At 38.1% G+C, this 16,679-nt stretch overlaps 1 protein-coding gene across 21 annotated transcripts in view; it reads right to left on the bottom strand.

Moving 5' to 3' along the window:
• The window catches only part of Lingo2 (leucine rich repeat and Ig domain containing 2), a 1,194,974-nt gene that overhangs the window by 368,886 nt on the left and 809,409 nt on the right, over nucleotides 1–16,679 (bottom strand). For 2 of the 21 annotated variants that reach the window (XM_052716827.1, XM_052716824.1), the window contains one exon: nucleotides 29–99. The exons of the other annotated variants lie outside the window; for them this stretch is intronic. The gene's annotated coding sequence lies outside the window, so the exon portion shown is untranslated. The remainder of the gene's footprint in view (nucleotides 1–28; nucleotides 100–16,679) is intronic. 21 annotated transcript variants of the gene reach the window in all.

Here is a 16,679-nt window from a genome sequence, read left to right as displayed (position 1 = left end):
TAAGATTTCCTCTAGGCCCATGACCTACCTGTCTATTCTCAGGTTCTTGGCCATTTTAGCAGTGTCAGGTATGGGTGGGTTTCATCTCATTCTGTGTGCCTTAAATCCAATAAAAAAAAAAGTACTTGGTTGATCCTCTAATATTTGTGCTACCATTATAGCAGTATAACTTACAGGCAGGCCACCGTTGTTCATCACAGGATTTGTAGCTGGGTGAAATTGATGATTCATTTTCTCCACCTATAACATGTAAAATAATTTTCTAGTACCCTAAATAGTAGTCAATAGGGGTGAAGTTACCAGCCAGGCGTCAGATCAATTTCTTCATGTTCAATGTCATGCATACATGTTGTCCTTAGTAATAGGGCCTTACCATCAAGTTGTGGAGAACAACAAATATCTTGGATAACATCCAGTGATGTTTGTGGTTTCCATGAGCACTGTTAGGCCAAAGACTCAGTAAAATGTAATCCACCCCTGCTACTGGAGGTTTTACTTGGTGGCATGGGGCTTTGTCACCTCATTATATGGTGACTTCATTTCAATTTCTTTTATGTGTGTGTGTTCATTAGGAAACTTGAAAGTGGTTGTTAGTTTCAGTCACTGGCATAGTTTGTGCTTTAGTACTCAAGAGGCCCCTCAGCCTAGTACTTGACCTCCTTCTGTTTGTTTAATAAACACAATGTTTTCCATTTGAATCGAGGTTCTACATTTTTCAAAGTAATTTCAGATAACCTCCTCTAAAAATAATGAATCCATTTTTGATGTCCTTATTTGGAAAATGAGGAATTAGAGATATATCTTAAACAATCTGCACATAAATTACCTGGCAGGTAGTCAGTAGCCCTGGTATTACAGTTTCTGATTTGAGACACCACATGAAGCCTTATTTGGTTTGAGACATATATCACAGGCTTTTTTATAAGTGAGAATAGGAGCACGAATCCACTAATATACATAAAGAACTATGTCATTCTATAAGGTTTATATTATTGGTACATATTTATATAAGACATTAAATCATTCTTTTATAGCGCTGTGTATCCTGCTAAATTTGATAAAAAGCTAAGCACTGTTTAAAAGGGGATAAGAAAAAGGTCATTAACAAACACCCTAAAAACATCTATGTTTTTATCAAAATCTGACTTGTTTCTCCATCAAAACAGAACAAGAGGAAAGGAAGTGATTTGATTGAAATAGGAACCATGTCTAGTCATAGGGAAGTGGCTGATGATGTAATTTCCTAAGTATGTTTCTAAGGAAAATCTGTGAAACTCAAGCCCAGAAAAGTAAATGGTTTCATAGCTCATATTGCCTGAGAATGGCAGCTGAAAGAGTAATCTCAAGTCATCCTTGAGGTCTGTGATCTAATGCTCCAGTATAATCAGAAAGAGAAAATGAGAACCAGATCGTTGTTCTGACTCTGGAAGTTTAAAGCTATCTTAACAGGAAAATGGAAATGCTCTGATTCAGAGACAGTTATGTTTAATTTGTGTAGTTTTTCTGATCAGAATCCAGCTGCTTTCTTCAAACTCAGTGGGTGGGAAGTGGAGGCACATCCAAAGGAAAGATTACAATAAAGCTTCCTAACAAGTCATGAGTCACATAAAAAGAAGAGCAACTATATTAGGCAAATGGCATGCTCCATGTCTTTGTGTTTTAACAACTGTAAGTAAATACTTAAAATATGAACACTGGTTGATTTAACAGGAAGAACCTATGATTCAATAGAAAATAACAACAGTTGCTTTTAACACTCTTTTTTTTTTTTGGTTTTTCGAGACAGGGTTTCTCTGTGTAGCTTTGCGCCTTTCCTGGGACTCACTTGGTAGTCCAGGCTGGCCTCGAACTCACAGAGATCCGCCTGGCTCTGCCTTCCGAGCTTTTAACACTCTTTAAAGTTGATCTGGCTACACAAGGAAAATAATCCCAACCAGTCAGCAATTCTACAAGACACACCAGAGCCTTGGTTCAAGTTTAATGTAGGTAGGAGGCAACGGTATATCCAGAGGTAAAATACAAAGACATTTAGGACAGTTGTGTGGCAAGATCAAGTCATAGCCATTACTTGGAGGAGATGATAGAAAAAGTCACTATGTCCAACTCCTTCTAATCCAGTGCTAGCTGCTAACCCTCTCTTTAATTTTAAAAACACACCAAATGAAAATGTACATTACCATATAGGAAATTAAAGTAAATTAAAAATCAGCCAATTCTCAAGTGTGCCTATGAAGGCTGTGATATTCTCTAAGGATATTATTAATGAACTTTCAGAATGAAATCGTGTCAGAGCCTTGCATGGCCTTTTATTTACAGGTATGTAGTTCTTTAAAATCCACACAAATGCTGTGTAAGGCATCCTGAAAGAGGTATGATGCTCATTCCAAATGATTTTTTTTTTTTTTTTTTTTTTTTTGGTTTTTCGAGACAGGGTTTCTCTGTGTAGCTTTGCGCCTCTCCTGGAACTCACTTGGTAGCCCAGGCTGGCCTCGAACTCACAGAGATCCGCCTGGCTCTGCCTCCCGAGTGCTGGGATTAAAGGCGTGCGCCACCACCGCCCGGCTCATTCCAAATGATTTTAAAAGTGCGCATGAACAGGCATCCCAGTGAATTAATTCTAGATTTAGAGCTCTTTGAAAAGGGGAAGGAAACGACAACATTGCTTACAAAAGACCTGATTTTACAATTTCTTTTATCTACTGTTGCATAGAGGAACGTGGCCATACTACTGGAGTATAGTGCACATTAGCAAAATTAACGAAAAATATTTAAGGCTTATGTTTCAGATTCAGGCATTGCCTCTTGTTGCCAGATTTGCTTTTGTTTTCCTTTTGGCAAAAAAGGAGCTGCTATCTGTCCTGACAGCGTGAAAGCATATACATAAGCACTATAGGAGATTAAATGGGATATAAGGAGAAAAAACCTGGGATTTCAAATCTCATTAAGAAAATAAGATATATGAGCATAAAAAGGTGATATCAGCAAACAAATGTTATTTCTACAACTTCTATTTCTATTTCTTCTGAAGAGTTGAGAAATTAAGTTATGAGCTATAAACTATCTACTTGAGCAAATAAAAATGCATATCTTTCAGCCAAGGAATGATGACTATTACTGAGAAAATAATTACATTATATATCTCAAAGGAATCTGTGTACCTAAAGTATGTACTACATATGTGTACCTAAACTTAAATATTTGAATTATATATTGGACTTGTAGGTCATTTCCAGACAGTAAGGTGTAATAATGATCTTTAGTACCTAGAGTGCTAGGGAATGGGCCAAAGTAATAACACATTTAGAACAATGATTGGATATAATACACATGAAATAAACAATTTTTTCTTAGAGAATAGGCTTTTGGGGTTGTAGGCATGAATGAGAATTCTCTGTGGAATCCCTCCTTGATGTCCTATGAGCATACACTCACAGCAGATATCAAAGGTAATGGATTGATGTGCCCCAGGGAGTTGTCTTTGCCTTTTCCAAAGCCAAGGTAGGCATGGGAGCTGCTGTGAATGTTAAGGCTCCTGAGCTATGACAGAGGGCATCATGCTAGTGCCCAGATGGCTAAGGAAGGGAACTTTTTGAGACCTTAGTACTATTTAAAACCAGAATCCAGCCATAAAAGACAGAACTGGTTTGATATGATGCTGAAAGGAAAAATCTCCAAAGCGATTAAAGTCTAATTCCTCACTAAGCCAGTGAGAGAGGAGCAGGAACAGACTTTAAATTGATTCCTAGTAATAAAGAAATGTCATAGTTCTTTCTTCCATTGTTGAAATGAGCCTCACCCCCACTACAATTTATATTATTTTCCTCTTCCTCCTTCCTCTCCCATCTCAGAATGTAATCTCATCAACATTGTCCATCTCCTGAGGTAGAAGATTAACACGGATATGTAGGAGCAGTGTTGGCATCATTTTCTCAGTATTTGTTAAATGCAGGAGAGAACAACAAAACTCTGGAATTTGAGGAACTGTTCGAAGTATGTTGTGCAAAAGAGTGCTTCATACAATGTGTCATCTAAGAGAAGAAAGAACATGGAGGGGAGTGCATGTGCCTGTGGGGCCCTAAAGGTGTAGTCCCAAGGCACTCACTTCAAACAGGCAGGGTTTTTTTTGTAAGTATTCATGATACATCAAAATATTCATGAATTTGACATCATACTGCAAAAAAATGTTCCATGCATTCTACCACATATCTACCACCATAATGGTCAAATAAAGCTAATATATCAGGAGCAGATTTGTTTATCTTATGAATTTGATACACCATTGTGGGGTTTTCTTAATAGAAATTATACTGCAGTTTGAAAACTACATTTTCTTTCTTAAAACTTTTAATACTTTAATTATAAAAACAATACAGGCAAATGTTTAACAAACTGAAAACTGTATATAAAAAAACTATATATAAAGTAGCAAAAGAAGTAAAGCAAAAGAAAACCAATAATAAAATTCAGTTGTCAATCAAGAGATATCATTGATGATATTTTGTTTTTAAAAGTCCTTGTACAAACTCTGCATGTCTTCTCTCATATGCAGATCCTAGCCCCTGTGCTTTAATACTGTGTGCTTACCTTGAAGTATTAGGGAATCTGGAACCTAGAAAGGGGATGGCATGGCACCTTAAGATGGGACATACACTACCACATAGGTTAACTGAGGTTGGAGAGGGATTATACTGTGGGTTGAAAGGTTCAAATGGGGAGAATGGTGGGGGAGAGAAAGGAATGGGGTGGGTATAAACAAAAGAAAGGGTATGAGAACACTGCTTAATATCTTACTAAATAACATAGGGGTTGAAGGCAGATATCATGCAAGAATAGACAACACAGGTCTTAGAAGCAATGGATTGTTAAAAATCAAAATCCACCTGTTAAGTATGGGGTACCTCCATAGGAGCTGTTGGCTAGAGAGACCCCAGAGCCCCCCCTTCAAAAAAAACAATACAGGCTCTTGCCATTCCTCCTGGTTACTCATACCAGAATGAGATAAAACCCTGATAAAAACCGTGCTGCTGTAGCCATCCCATGTCTGAGATGAGGAGAAATGAAGCTGAAACTGAGCTAAAAGATGGCTCCTTGATGGCTGTTCTCATAGCAATAAATGGTACTATGCAAACTGCTATGAGCCAAAGACATTAATAGCACAACCCAGCTGTGAACTCTGTGAATTATAATAGTAACCTGTCAGGCAAGACAGGCCCACTGGTGTAATGGTGACACAACTGTCATATGGGGAAAGCTAAGGAGGCTGCTTGGCTGAATAAACATAGCACTAAACTACCTCCTAAATACCTATGTTTATAGTTACAGACAAAGGCTATTCTAAGCCATAAACAGGAAAGCTTTCCCTTGTAGTGAGCATAGATAAAAGCAAAGACCCCTGTACATGATGCTGAGAAGATAGGATTGTAGAAGGTCCTAGATAAGACATTTATACCAACCCTTTAGGTCTAGGGACATTTCAGAAAAGGCCTAGAAACAATGTAACAGCTATAGAAGGGGAGAGGGGCTGCAACATACTATTTTTTAAGTAAGACATGGACATGGGAACCACTGACTCACAGCAGTGCTGCATATTGACAATGGGGCCACAGAAATCACCCCTCCAAACCGTAAGGGGAGAAGGGCCCACAGGGACCTAGCATATACATATACTATTGCTGTGGGATGGTCTGTATGTCAAATGTGTTGCTGATTGGTCAATAAATAAATCACTGATTGGCCCGTGGCCAGGCAGGAAGTATAGGTGGGACAAGGAGGAGAAAAAACTGAGAAGTGGAAGGCTGAGGCAGAGAGACACTGCCAGCCGCCATGATGAGAAACAGCATGTGAAGATGCCGGTAAGCCACGAGCCATGTGGCAAGGTATAGATTAATGGAAATGGATTAATTTAAGCTGTAAGAACAGTTAGCAAGAAGCCTGCCACGGCCATACAGTTTGTAACCAATATAAGTCTCTGTGTTTACTTGGTCGGGTCTGAGGGGCTGTTGGACTGGCAGGAGAGAGAGATTTGTCCTGACTGCGGGCCAGGCAGGAAAACTCAAGCTACATACTATTCCTCTGTTGGCAACACACAGATTCTGGGAGAAGGAGAGGCAAGGTTATCAATCTGTGTACTCACTGAAGTGGCCAGTAGTCTCTGATAACTGGTTCTAAATTCAGAATCACATAGGTAGCCTTGATTAAACTTCATGGGACACACAAACACACATGCACACACTCACACACACACACACACACACACACACACACACACACACACAACATAAATAGAGGGATAGAGATTTTTGGGGAGGAAGTGACTAAGATAGAGGAAGGTGAGAAATGGAGAGGGAATGGGAGAAAGAGCAAAAATACGTAGTGTACATATATGAAAGCATATATAAAAAACAATATTGAGAAACAAAATATAAACAAACAAAACTTACTAGTAAAAAGAAACAAAATATCTGTGTGTGTTTATGAGAATTGTTTGTCCATGTTCAGATTCCAGTATTCACTATCACAAAATTAACAAATTGAGCTGTTCCATCACTATAAGGGATTGTGTCGCAGCATCCTTTATAGGCATTCCTTCCTTGTTTTGCTCACACCACAGCAGCGTCTTTTCTAATTTTCACTCCTACAGTTGTCATTTCAGGTCCGTATTGTATGCACGATGCTGACTTTTCTCTCAGCACAATGCCTTTAAAGCTGATTGAGTTGTATGTATCAGTGCTTTGTGCTTTTTAATTGGCTGAGTGATACTGACACAGATGTTCTGCAGTGCTATGTGGGTTACTGACTGTTTACAAAAGGGTCGTGTATTAAAGACTTAGTCCCTACAAGTCTCCTGCATAACACACATTACCACCTGCGGACACAAAGCAGTGAACTTTGTCTAGAACCTCAATACCCCCACCCCAAATCCTTTTCACTCTAATTCATTTCCTCTTCTCAGGTGTTTCTTTACAGTGATGGAAAACTGTCTGCTGTGCAGTTTATTCACATACATCTGGATTCCTGAAGTATGGTTGTCATAAACTGTTTAAATATTAGCAGTGAAAGTTATATATAACTTCTGCATAGCAAAAGTGTTTAAAACATCTTATTTATTCACTATGATGTTATTAATAAAATTATATATTAAAGTATTACAAAAGCAATTTTTATCATTTGAAGATGTCTATCAATAATGCTTTAAATAGCCACTGGTTTGACACCCTAAACTTTGATCCAATTTATTTAAAAATTTACAGGTAACTTTTATATATTTTAATTACCTAAAGTATTGTATATATTATTCAACATAGCAATAGGATATAAATGACATAGTATATTATATTTATTCACATACATGAACTTCCAAAAACATGGTGTTACATTTTACAAAGAGTAAAATTAGAATAAAACATGATTTCTCTTTGTGCTTTTCTTCATTTTATGAATTTTGTGCAATGTTCCCCTATTCTGTCATTTGAAAGAAATTAATGTTTTAAATAAAATGATAAGATTTAGGCGAGAAACTGGCCCTCTAAATAAAATTTAAAACTCCAAGTACAAAATTATAATAAGCTACTTTATAATTACTAATTAGTATGGCAAGGGATTGAGTTATATTTCTTCTCCTCCCCCTCACTCTGTGTACGAGAGAGAGAGAGAGAGAGAGAGAGAGAGAGAGAGAGAGAGAGAGACAGACAGACAGACAGACTTTAAAGTTTATGAAACACAAACCTAATCAAAGCAGCACGTTTCTTTCTGTGTGGCAGAGAGTACAAAAGCCTGATATTTCTGAGAAGATGCAAACTGAAATATCCCTTTCTTTAAATTCAGAATAATTTTCTTTAAAACTTTTTCTTGCTGGAAGATAATTATTTAGACTCTGCTGGGTGGAAAGCAGTGAAGGGACAGGTAGAGACAATAGTTCTGCATGCAATTATTAGTGGCTGGATGTAATTATTAAAGGATCACTTTTAAAATGCTGAAACCCAACAACCATATTATTTTCTGTTCAGCCTCTATTCATAATAACTCTTAGAAGTTTGAATATCCCTATTAGTTAGTGACTGTAATATCTACCCTGCGTGATAAAATAGAAACACATTCATTGGGTTAGTATGTTTTAATTACTTAATTATCTAATAAACATCTTCCAGTAGTACATTTCAGTTCTATGTCGTCAGTTGCTACCACTTTAATTTTTGCAGTCTCCCTCCAGTTTTACCACAGACACTAATACAGCAGAAGAAAACATTAACTTGATGCAGATAAACTAAGCAATGCCTCCTGTCTTGATGGTTGGATTGAATACTATGTGAGGTTATTAATCTTGAGATCTGAGATATTCAGGGCTATCTTAAATATCATGAGGTTGTGTTTACATTTCACATGTAAGAAGGTATCCCCAAATTGTTCCTTGCTAAGTTTCGTATTCCTTTTGGAATAGTTATACTATTCTGAATTATACACTCATGTGTACATGTAATTCTACAAACAAAACTAGTAAATTATGTTTTTAATGGGTCTAATATTTACCACTTCTTTGGTTAAGAGTAAACATTTATTGCCTTAGACATTAGCTGTGCTGTTTTACACTTATTATCCATTTTAATCTGCTAAAAATTATCCATAGTGGGTAGTATATAGAAATAAAAATTTGGGCACATTTTCTACATTTGAGACAGGTGACATGAAAGAACATTCCACAAGATTGTTATGACACTCACTAAAGTGAGTTTCAAACATTCTTTTGAATGCCTGTTGGAGCTCTCAGGGGTTCACTCCAGGCTGCTGAGCACTGTAGCATGAATCTTAAATGGTCTTATTAATAAGGACAAACCCGGAGCTAGGTATTGGGGTGACCACTGGAAGATCAGAGAAGCAGAACAAGCCACAGCCACCTCACCTTGCCAGTTCCTCAGCTGATCCTGTTTCCTCAGACTGGAAGCCTCTGAGTCCTCATCTAGAATGAGTCTCAGCTGAATTGTGCTGCTCAAAAGCCTAAAAGCTTAACCAGGCTATAGTTCCTCGTCCTCACACCTTAAATACCTTTCTGCCTTCTGCCATTACTTCCTGGGATTAAAGGCATGAGTCACCATGCTTGCCTGTTTCCAGTGCGGCATTGAAATCACAGAGATCCAAGCAGATCTCTGCCTCGGGAATGCTAGGATTAAAGGCGCGTGTGCCACTATATTCTGGCCTCTATATCTAGTGGCTGTTCTGTTCTCTGCTGACCCCAGATAAGTTTATTAGGGTGCACAATATTTTGGGGAACACAATGCCACCATCTCAAGAAAGACGGATGTATAACCTTGTAGCTTAAAACGACAGAAAAATACTTCCAGGATACTATTAAACCACCCAGGCAGAGTAGAATGGAAGAGAAGAAAATTTCGTTGTCAGGTAGACCTGAGGAGATTGGATTCTGAAATGCATTCTGTGATTGCAATAAGATTAGGTAATTTATTAGGGTCTTAATATCCTTTTGAACATTACTAACTGTAGGGTTAGTGTGAGGATTATATATAAGATATATAAGGCTCTTAAGTACATTGTTTGGAATCTAATCCTCCGATAGTGGTAGGTGGTTATATGCTTATTAAATTAGGAAACAGTTCTATAGTCATATTCTCTAAAAAATAAACAGTATCCAAGGATACACTACACAGTGTCTAAACAGGGCATAAAATGCTTGTAAATTTACAGTTTAATTTGAAGTCAAAATAATAATATTCTAAAATATATCATCTGAAAAAAATTAAGCTGGTTATTTTTAAATTTTATTGAGAGTAGAATTTATCAAAATTATCCTTTTATTGGATAACTTTAATATTTATATTCACAATAATTAATTCATAAATAAATATTCATAATGAATTTCCTGATCAATAACTCCCCTTTATGGGTTTATCCAACCTCAGCAAGTGGGCTTAGGTAAGAAAAGTTTAGCTAATATTTTTGCAATGTAAAAATTAAATGAAAGTAGTACTCCATGGAATTGCAGATTATCTTCAGAGAGTGAGGAAGCAGCCTCGATTTTGGATGCTCATTACAAAAAGTATGTAAAGTAGTGAATATTTTAACAGATATATTTTTACTAGGTCACTTAGTACTGCAACAGATGCAATAATGTTACTGATATTTTAGTAACACAATCACTCTTTCATGACATTATTTTCTTTTAAAAAGTTAGCAATAAGTTCAAGAGCTCAATGAAACCTTCTCCCACTCTCTTTAAAGGGCAAATAGAACGCAAGGCAATAAAACAAACCTATGAATCCCCAAAGAAAAATATTCTGTGAAACAAAAAACTAAGGCGAACAAGCAGTAATTTCTCATTACATTCTGTTGTCTTGACTGTGTAATGAACAGAAGTTCCTTAACTAGAACAAGCAACTTTTCAGCTCACATAAATCTTAAGTCAGGACCACAATTATGGATGGGTCCTTTTAAAAACCATCTTTGATCACATACAACAAAAAGATGAAACCTGTGACTTTATTTTTAAAATATGGTGACAACAGAGGAACCATAGTAAATATTTCTGCAAACTAATAAGAGAAAGCACACACAGATTTATTTCTGACTAGCACGTTATCTATCTTTTCCTTCACATATTACGGCTATATTTTATTGAGTTCACTTAAATCCACTCCTCATTGGCCTGATTATATGATTCTGTGAAACACAGCTCCATGATGGTGCCTTCAGAGAAACAATAACAGACAGAACACAAACCCAGAGAAGACAGGCTGTGTGATGCAAAGAACTCAATTCTCCTCAGAAGGCAGCTAACAAAACAACTGGAGTAAAAACAAAAAAATTAGTGATTATGGCTTTAAACATATTCAGAAAAGATGCGGCTTGGAAAACATTGGCCATTTAAAAGAATATCCAATAGTTAAGAACATGATAATAATGTCAAAATGTAATCATTGTGGTCATCATGATCACATCATCTATGTTGCTTTTCTTAACCCAACTGCAAACAAACAAACCAACAACAGACTATCCATTCAACACAAATCTTTTTTTTTTTTTTTTTTTTTTGGTTTTTCGAGACAGGGTTTCTCTGTGTAGCTTTGCGCCTTTCCTGGAACTCACTTGGTAGCCCAGGCTGGCCTCGAACCCACAGAGATCCGCCTGGCTCTGCCTCCCGAGTGCTGGGATTAAAGGCGTGCGCCACCACCGCCCGGCAACACAAATCTTAAGATGTTTCCATCCTGCAAGAATGTTCGCAGCAAGAGGTCAACTTTGGTACCCTCTCATTGGAACTGGCATATTTAAGTTCTTATCGAAGTGGCTTTGAGTAATCAGACATCCCTCTTCTCCTAAGATCTGGTAGGATTAAAGTGTTACTTAAGGGCCAAGCTTTTTTTCCAATATAACTTCACATACTCAAAAAGGAATTGGAAAGCTTCTTTAATAGCTACGAGAAAGTCTGTTCATTCTGAAGACTGAATTTTAACCTTTTTTTTTTTGTCTAAAAATGTGCTCTCCACATGAATGATTTGTTTTCATCTTTTCTCAGTCCAAGGAGGTAAAGAGAAAACTCTAAAAACACGATGGCTTTCTGCATGTCTGCACTGTCTTGAACAATGATCTAGTTAACACCATCACTTGTCCTTGGTCTTCTAGGGTTGCCACTTTCGTTGTCATATGAAAACGGCAACTGTAAGCTACTCCCAAACAGTATAACCTCTCTGTATGTGCTATCTTATATCCCATGCCTATCCTCAAGCAAAGATGCACATTTCTAGTCTCAGAAGTTGGGCAGCGACCTCCTATCATTGGTGGTGCTGGAACCTAAAGTCTGTTTTCAGGTCTCTTCATGGTAGATGTATAAGTTTATGTCTTAGCTGAAATTTATTTCATTAGCTCCTTCTCATATAAAATGTAAAATCACATATCTAAGATACTTTCCTATTAGAAAATAACCTCACATAGGGTGGATTGTGGCACCTGAGAGGACCTGTGTAAGTGACTTATGGTTTAAGCACAATATAATACAGTTTGTAAATGAGAATGCATAAATAAATCTACCCTGCTCCCTTTTTAGAAAAAAAAAGAGAAAAGAAGTTCTCACTGAACGAACATTTTCTCTTTATTTAAATAAAACATAAAAGGCTGAATCAGGATTTGCTGTTCTTGTTGATCAAACCCTCCCTTGTTTCAAGAAAGTGGCATTATCATGAAGCTCTGAATGAAACATAGTAATAATAGCCTTCTGCTGGATTGACTGATGTACTTAGAGATCCACTGTAATCAGAACACAGCTTTTCATTATGGCAATTTTACAAATCATATGACAATCACCTTCTATCAGTGTCCGCCATATGCTCTCTGGGATCTGGAAAGCAAGAAACTCTAAAGTCTGTCATATAGCTCTGTCTATCTGTACATCAAGAGTATCATCAAGGTAGTCATGGTAATGGACCTTGTAATGAAGGATTATAATGAGCTAGTGGCAAATTAAGCATTTCCACTGATGGTCTGCGAGTGACATCACCAGTAACAGAAAATGCAGTTGATAGTACACATGCCCCCAACTAATCTCTCTCAATCTCTCTCTCTCTCTCTCTCTCTCTCTCTCTCTCTCTCTCTCTCTCTCTCCCCTCTCTCTCTCTCTGTCTCTGTCTCTGTCTCTGTCTCTCTCTCTCTCTCTCTCTCTCTCTCTCTCTCTCTCTCTCTCTCTCCCCTTGAAAACAAGTAGAAAAAATATTACACACCTAGTTCTAGTTCTTGGACTAAGGAATTTTGTCTCTGTCCAGTATGAAAAAAATTCAATATAGTAAACCTGACAATAAGTCTTAGGGGAAAATATTGTGCTTTCTCCCAAAAGCAAAGCCAGAGTTTTCATACACTGTTCCATACACATATACCTTTTTGTAAAACTTTCTGTAGGTGTGTGGGTACAGTGGCTTACAAGACTGGTAGGAAAATTGAATCTCACCTCTGAGAGTCTATTATCCTAAACTCTGTCCACTTTCTCAATACTGTAGAGAGCCGTGTACGGTCGCGCCACAAAGATGGCGCCGGCGTCCGGCTTCTGCCTTCCCGATGGCAGGTGCTCCTTATTTGGCTAAGGCTAGGATCTGGCTTGCTTCCTCACACCTGGACCTAATCTGGCTTGCTTGCGAATGTCTGACCCTATCAGCATTGTCCACGTGGCACTATGGGGTTGATTGCCCAGTGGCTATAAAGGGCGTGGGCTGGCTTTCCCGAGGAGAGGGAGAAGGAGAAGAAGAAGATGGCTTTCCCCGGGGTCAGAAGATTGTTCAAGGTTCCTGAATAAACTGCTTGGAGAAGAGCCTGGTGTTGCGTCTTCCTTGCTGGTCGAGGCGGACGCGACACAATACAATGATACAATCAGCATAATTGGGAAAAAAATCTTGTCTTCCTAAAAAAATAGAATTCACCCATGTGTATGATGTATTAAGGCCTTAAATGAGAAACAGCACAAATGAGACATTAGTGGAAAGGATTTGGGCTGATTAATCCTGTAGAGAACACCAGGAGCTTCTTCCAGTTGCCATTATCCATTGGAGTGAGGAATCCCAAAAATACATTTACATTCAACTATCTATATAGTGGTAAGAAATACTGGGTAAGTCAATAGAAAAAATACTACAGATAAAATATATCCTCCATTAGGGGTAAAGGAGATTTAGCATTTTTACTCAGACAATCTTAGAACAGTCATGTCGGATACTCAAGAAAAACCTCTAATAAAAGAATGCTCTTTTACCCAATAATGCTTCTCTGTCTCTCTCTAGAAACCTGTCCCCAACTCTGAGAATTACTGTGCCTCTCAGTTTGTCAAATAATGCAACCAAACAAAAAGCCCCAAACACCCCAAAATGATCATTAAATACTAAACAATTAAATGTTAACACTGTTTATAAAAACAGTGACCTTAAACACAGTTAACATACAGTAGGCTTTCATTATCTGCAGTTTAACTTTCTAAGATGTCAGTTACACAGTCAGTCAACATACGTTTCAACATGAAGTCGTGAATTTTAAGTGAGTATAAGAAATCTTTCAGTGAGTATAAGAAATCTTGCTCTATCTTGCCCACAACCTGAGACATCTCTGGGTCCACTTGTTCATGCTGTCTAAGCTACTTGCCTATAGTAGCCATGTTGATTATTGGATCACCTGTCAATATTCTTCAGTGCTTGGATTCAAGTGATCATTATTTATTTTAGAATGGTTCAATGTATAAATGTAGCGATTCTAGAAATCCACAGATTCCAAAGTCATAACGTGCTTCAAGTGAAAAGAAATTAATAAGAAAAAATAAACCCCACATAATACATACAGTGTTTGTTTGTTACCATCTGCTATTATAGGAATCTGCTGAAGGATTTGGGGTGTGCTGAGAACTGTGACAGAATTCAGAGTTTTGATCATGATTAGCAAGCACTCTACTAATGAGTTACACCCCTAGCCTACTTTCAGTGTGACCCAACATCGGATAGTATAATCCCTGCTTTTAAATTCTTTATTCATTTTTTACATTTCAAGTTATGTTTCAAGGGTCTCACACTGTCACCAGTGCTGGCCTGGAGCTCACTTTATAGTCCAAGTAGGCAAGTACCTGGTGATAGCCTGCCTCAGCCTCGAAGGGGCAGGGATTATGTGTGTGAGCTGCTACCCCAGCTTTGTTGCCATCTTCAAAATTGCTTTGGCTATTTGGTGATTTAGATGGATCAGTATACGTTTTGGAATTGTATTTACTGGTTCTGTGGAATGTGATCAGTATTTTGATACAGGCTGTAGTGAATTTGTAGATAACTTTTGGTGATGGGAACATCTTAACACTGTTAAGTCTTCAGTCCAACAACAAGGGAAGTCTTTGCATTTCTTTGGTTCTCTCATTTCTTTCATCAATGTTTTACTATGTTAATTATAGTGACCTTTCATCTTTTTGGTTAAGTTAATCCTATATTTGAGGTTGTAGTTTTTGTTTGTTTGTTTTGTTTTTTGAGCTTTTATAAATTGGATTACTTTTTTATTTTTTAATTTATTTTTGTTAATTCATTATTGGTACCCAGCAGCATCACTAATTTTTGTATGATGATTTGTATCTTACAACTTGATGGATTTTGTTTCTTAGTTCTATTTTGTACATGGGGTGGGGGAATATTTTCTCTTGTCATCTGCAGACATTAATAATTTGATTCCTTCTTTTTTTTTTTTTTTTTTTTTTGGTTTTTCGAGACAGGGTTTCTCTGTGTAGCTTTGCGCCTTTCCTGGAACTCGCTTTGGAGACCAGCCTGGCCTCGAACTCACAGAGATCCGCCTGGCTCTGCCTCCCGAGTGCTGGGATTAAAGGCGTGCGCCACCACCGCCCGGCTTGATTCCTTCTTAATTTGCAGGATTCTTTATTTGTTTTCTTTTGTCTGATGCTTTAAGATTCCCTGTCATCTGTTAAATAAAAGTGGTAAAAGTGAGAATCCTGTTTCTGTTTCAGATGTCACGAAGAAAGATTGCTGTTCTCCTGTCTTCAATATTGTTACCTGCTGGCATGTTACATAAGGCCTTTATTATGCTGAATGAAGAATGTTATGTCTAGTTCTAACTTGTTTGAAATTCTTTACCCATGCTCAAGGGGGGACCCATGAATCTCCCTGGGAAGGGAAAATAGAATAGATGTCACAGGGGACACTGAGGTTTTGTGGGAATGGTAACAGGAGGGATCAGGATGGGGGAGATTGGAAGGAGAGAATACTGGGAGAGAAAACTGGAACTGGGGTCATCTCGGAAATGAACTAGAAACCTAGAGCACTAGAAACTCCCAGGAATCTACAAGGGTTACCATCACCAAGACTTCTAGCCATGGGGATATAGAGCCCACTGGTCATCTCCTGTAACAAGGTAAGGCTTCTAGTGAAGGGATTGGGATACCAACCCAGCCACAAAGTCTTTGACCTACAATTTGTCCTGCCTACAAGATGCGCTGGCATAAAGGTGAGTGCAGAATTTAGGGGAGTGGCTAACCAATAACTGGTCCAGCTTGAGACCCATGCCATGAAAGGGAATCACCCCTGCCACTACTTGGAGAACCAGGAACCAGAGGCTGGATAGTCCTGACACCTAGGATAGGACCAACCACGACTGGCAAAAAAAAAAAAAAAAAAAAAAAAGATTCCTAATGATCTTCTGCTATACTTGTAGGCAGGAGCCTAGCACAACCATCATTAGAGAGGCTTCATTCAACAACTAATGGAAAAAGATGCAAAGACCCACAGCCAATCATTAGGCAGAGCTTGGGGAAACCTGCAGAAGAGGGGATAAAAGGATTGTAGGAATCAGAGGGGTCAAGGAAACCACAAGAAAACTCACCGAATTAACTAACCAAGGCTTATAGGGGCTCATAGAGACTGAACCAACAATCAGGAAGCTTGCATGGGTGTGATCTAGGTTGTCTGCATCCTCTGCATATATGTTATGCTTGTGTACCTTGGTCTTCTTGTGAGACTCCTAAGAGTGGGAATTGGTCTGTCTTTGATTGCTTTTTCTGCTTGTGGGACCCTTTTCCTCCTACTGGGTTGGCTTGTCCAGCCTTAATAGGAGGGACAGTGCAACTTGATATGCCATGTTTGTTTGATATCTTTGGGAGGCTTGCCATTTTCTGAGGAGAAATGGAGGAGGAGTGGATGGTCATTGGGGGGGAGGACTAG

This window comes from Peromyscus californicus, unplaced genomic scaffold (assembly GCF_007827085.1).
Source record: "Peromyscus californicus insignis strain IS unplaced genomic scaffold, ASM782708v3 Scaffold_5__1_contigs__length_169319896, whole genome shotgun sequence".
In the NCBI taxonomy this organism is placed as follows: Eukaryota; Metazoa; Chordata; class Mammalia; order Rodentia; family Cricetidae; genus Peromyscus; species Peromyscus californicus.
This window is presented reverse-complemented; position numbering and strand designations above follow the sequence as displayed.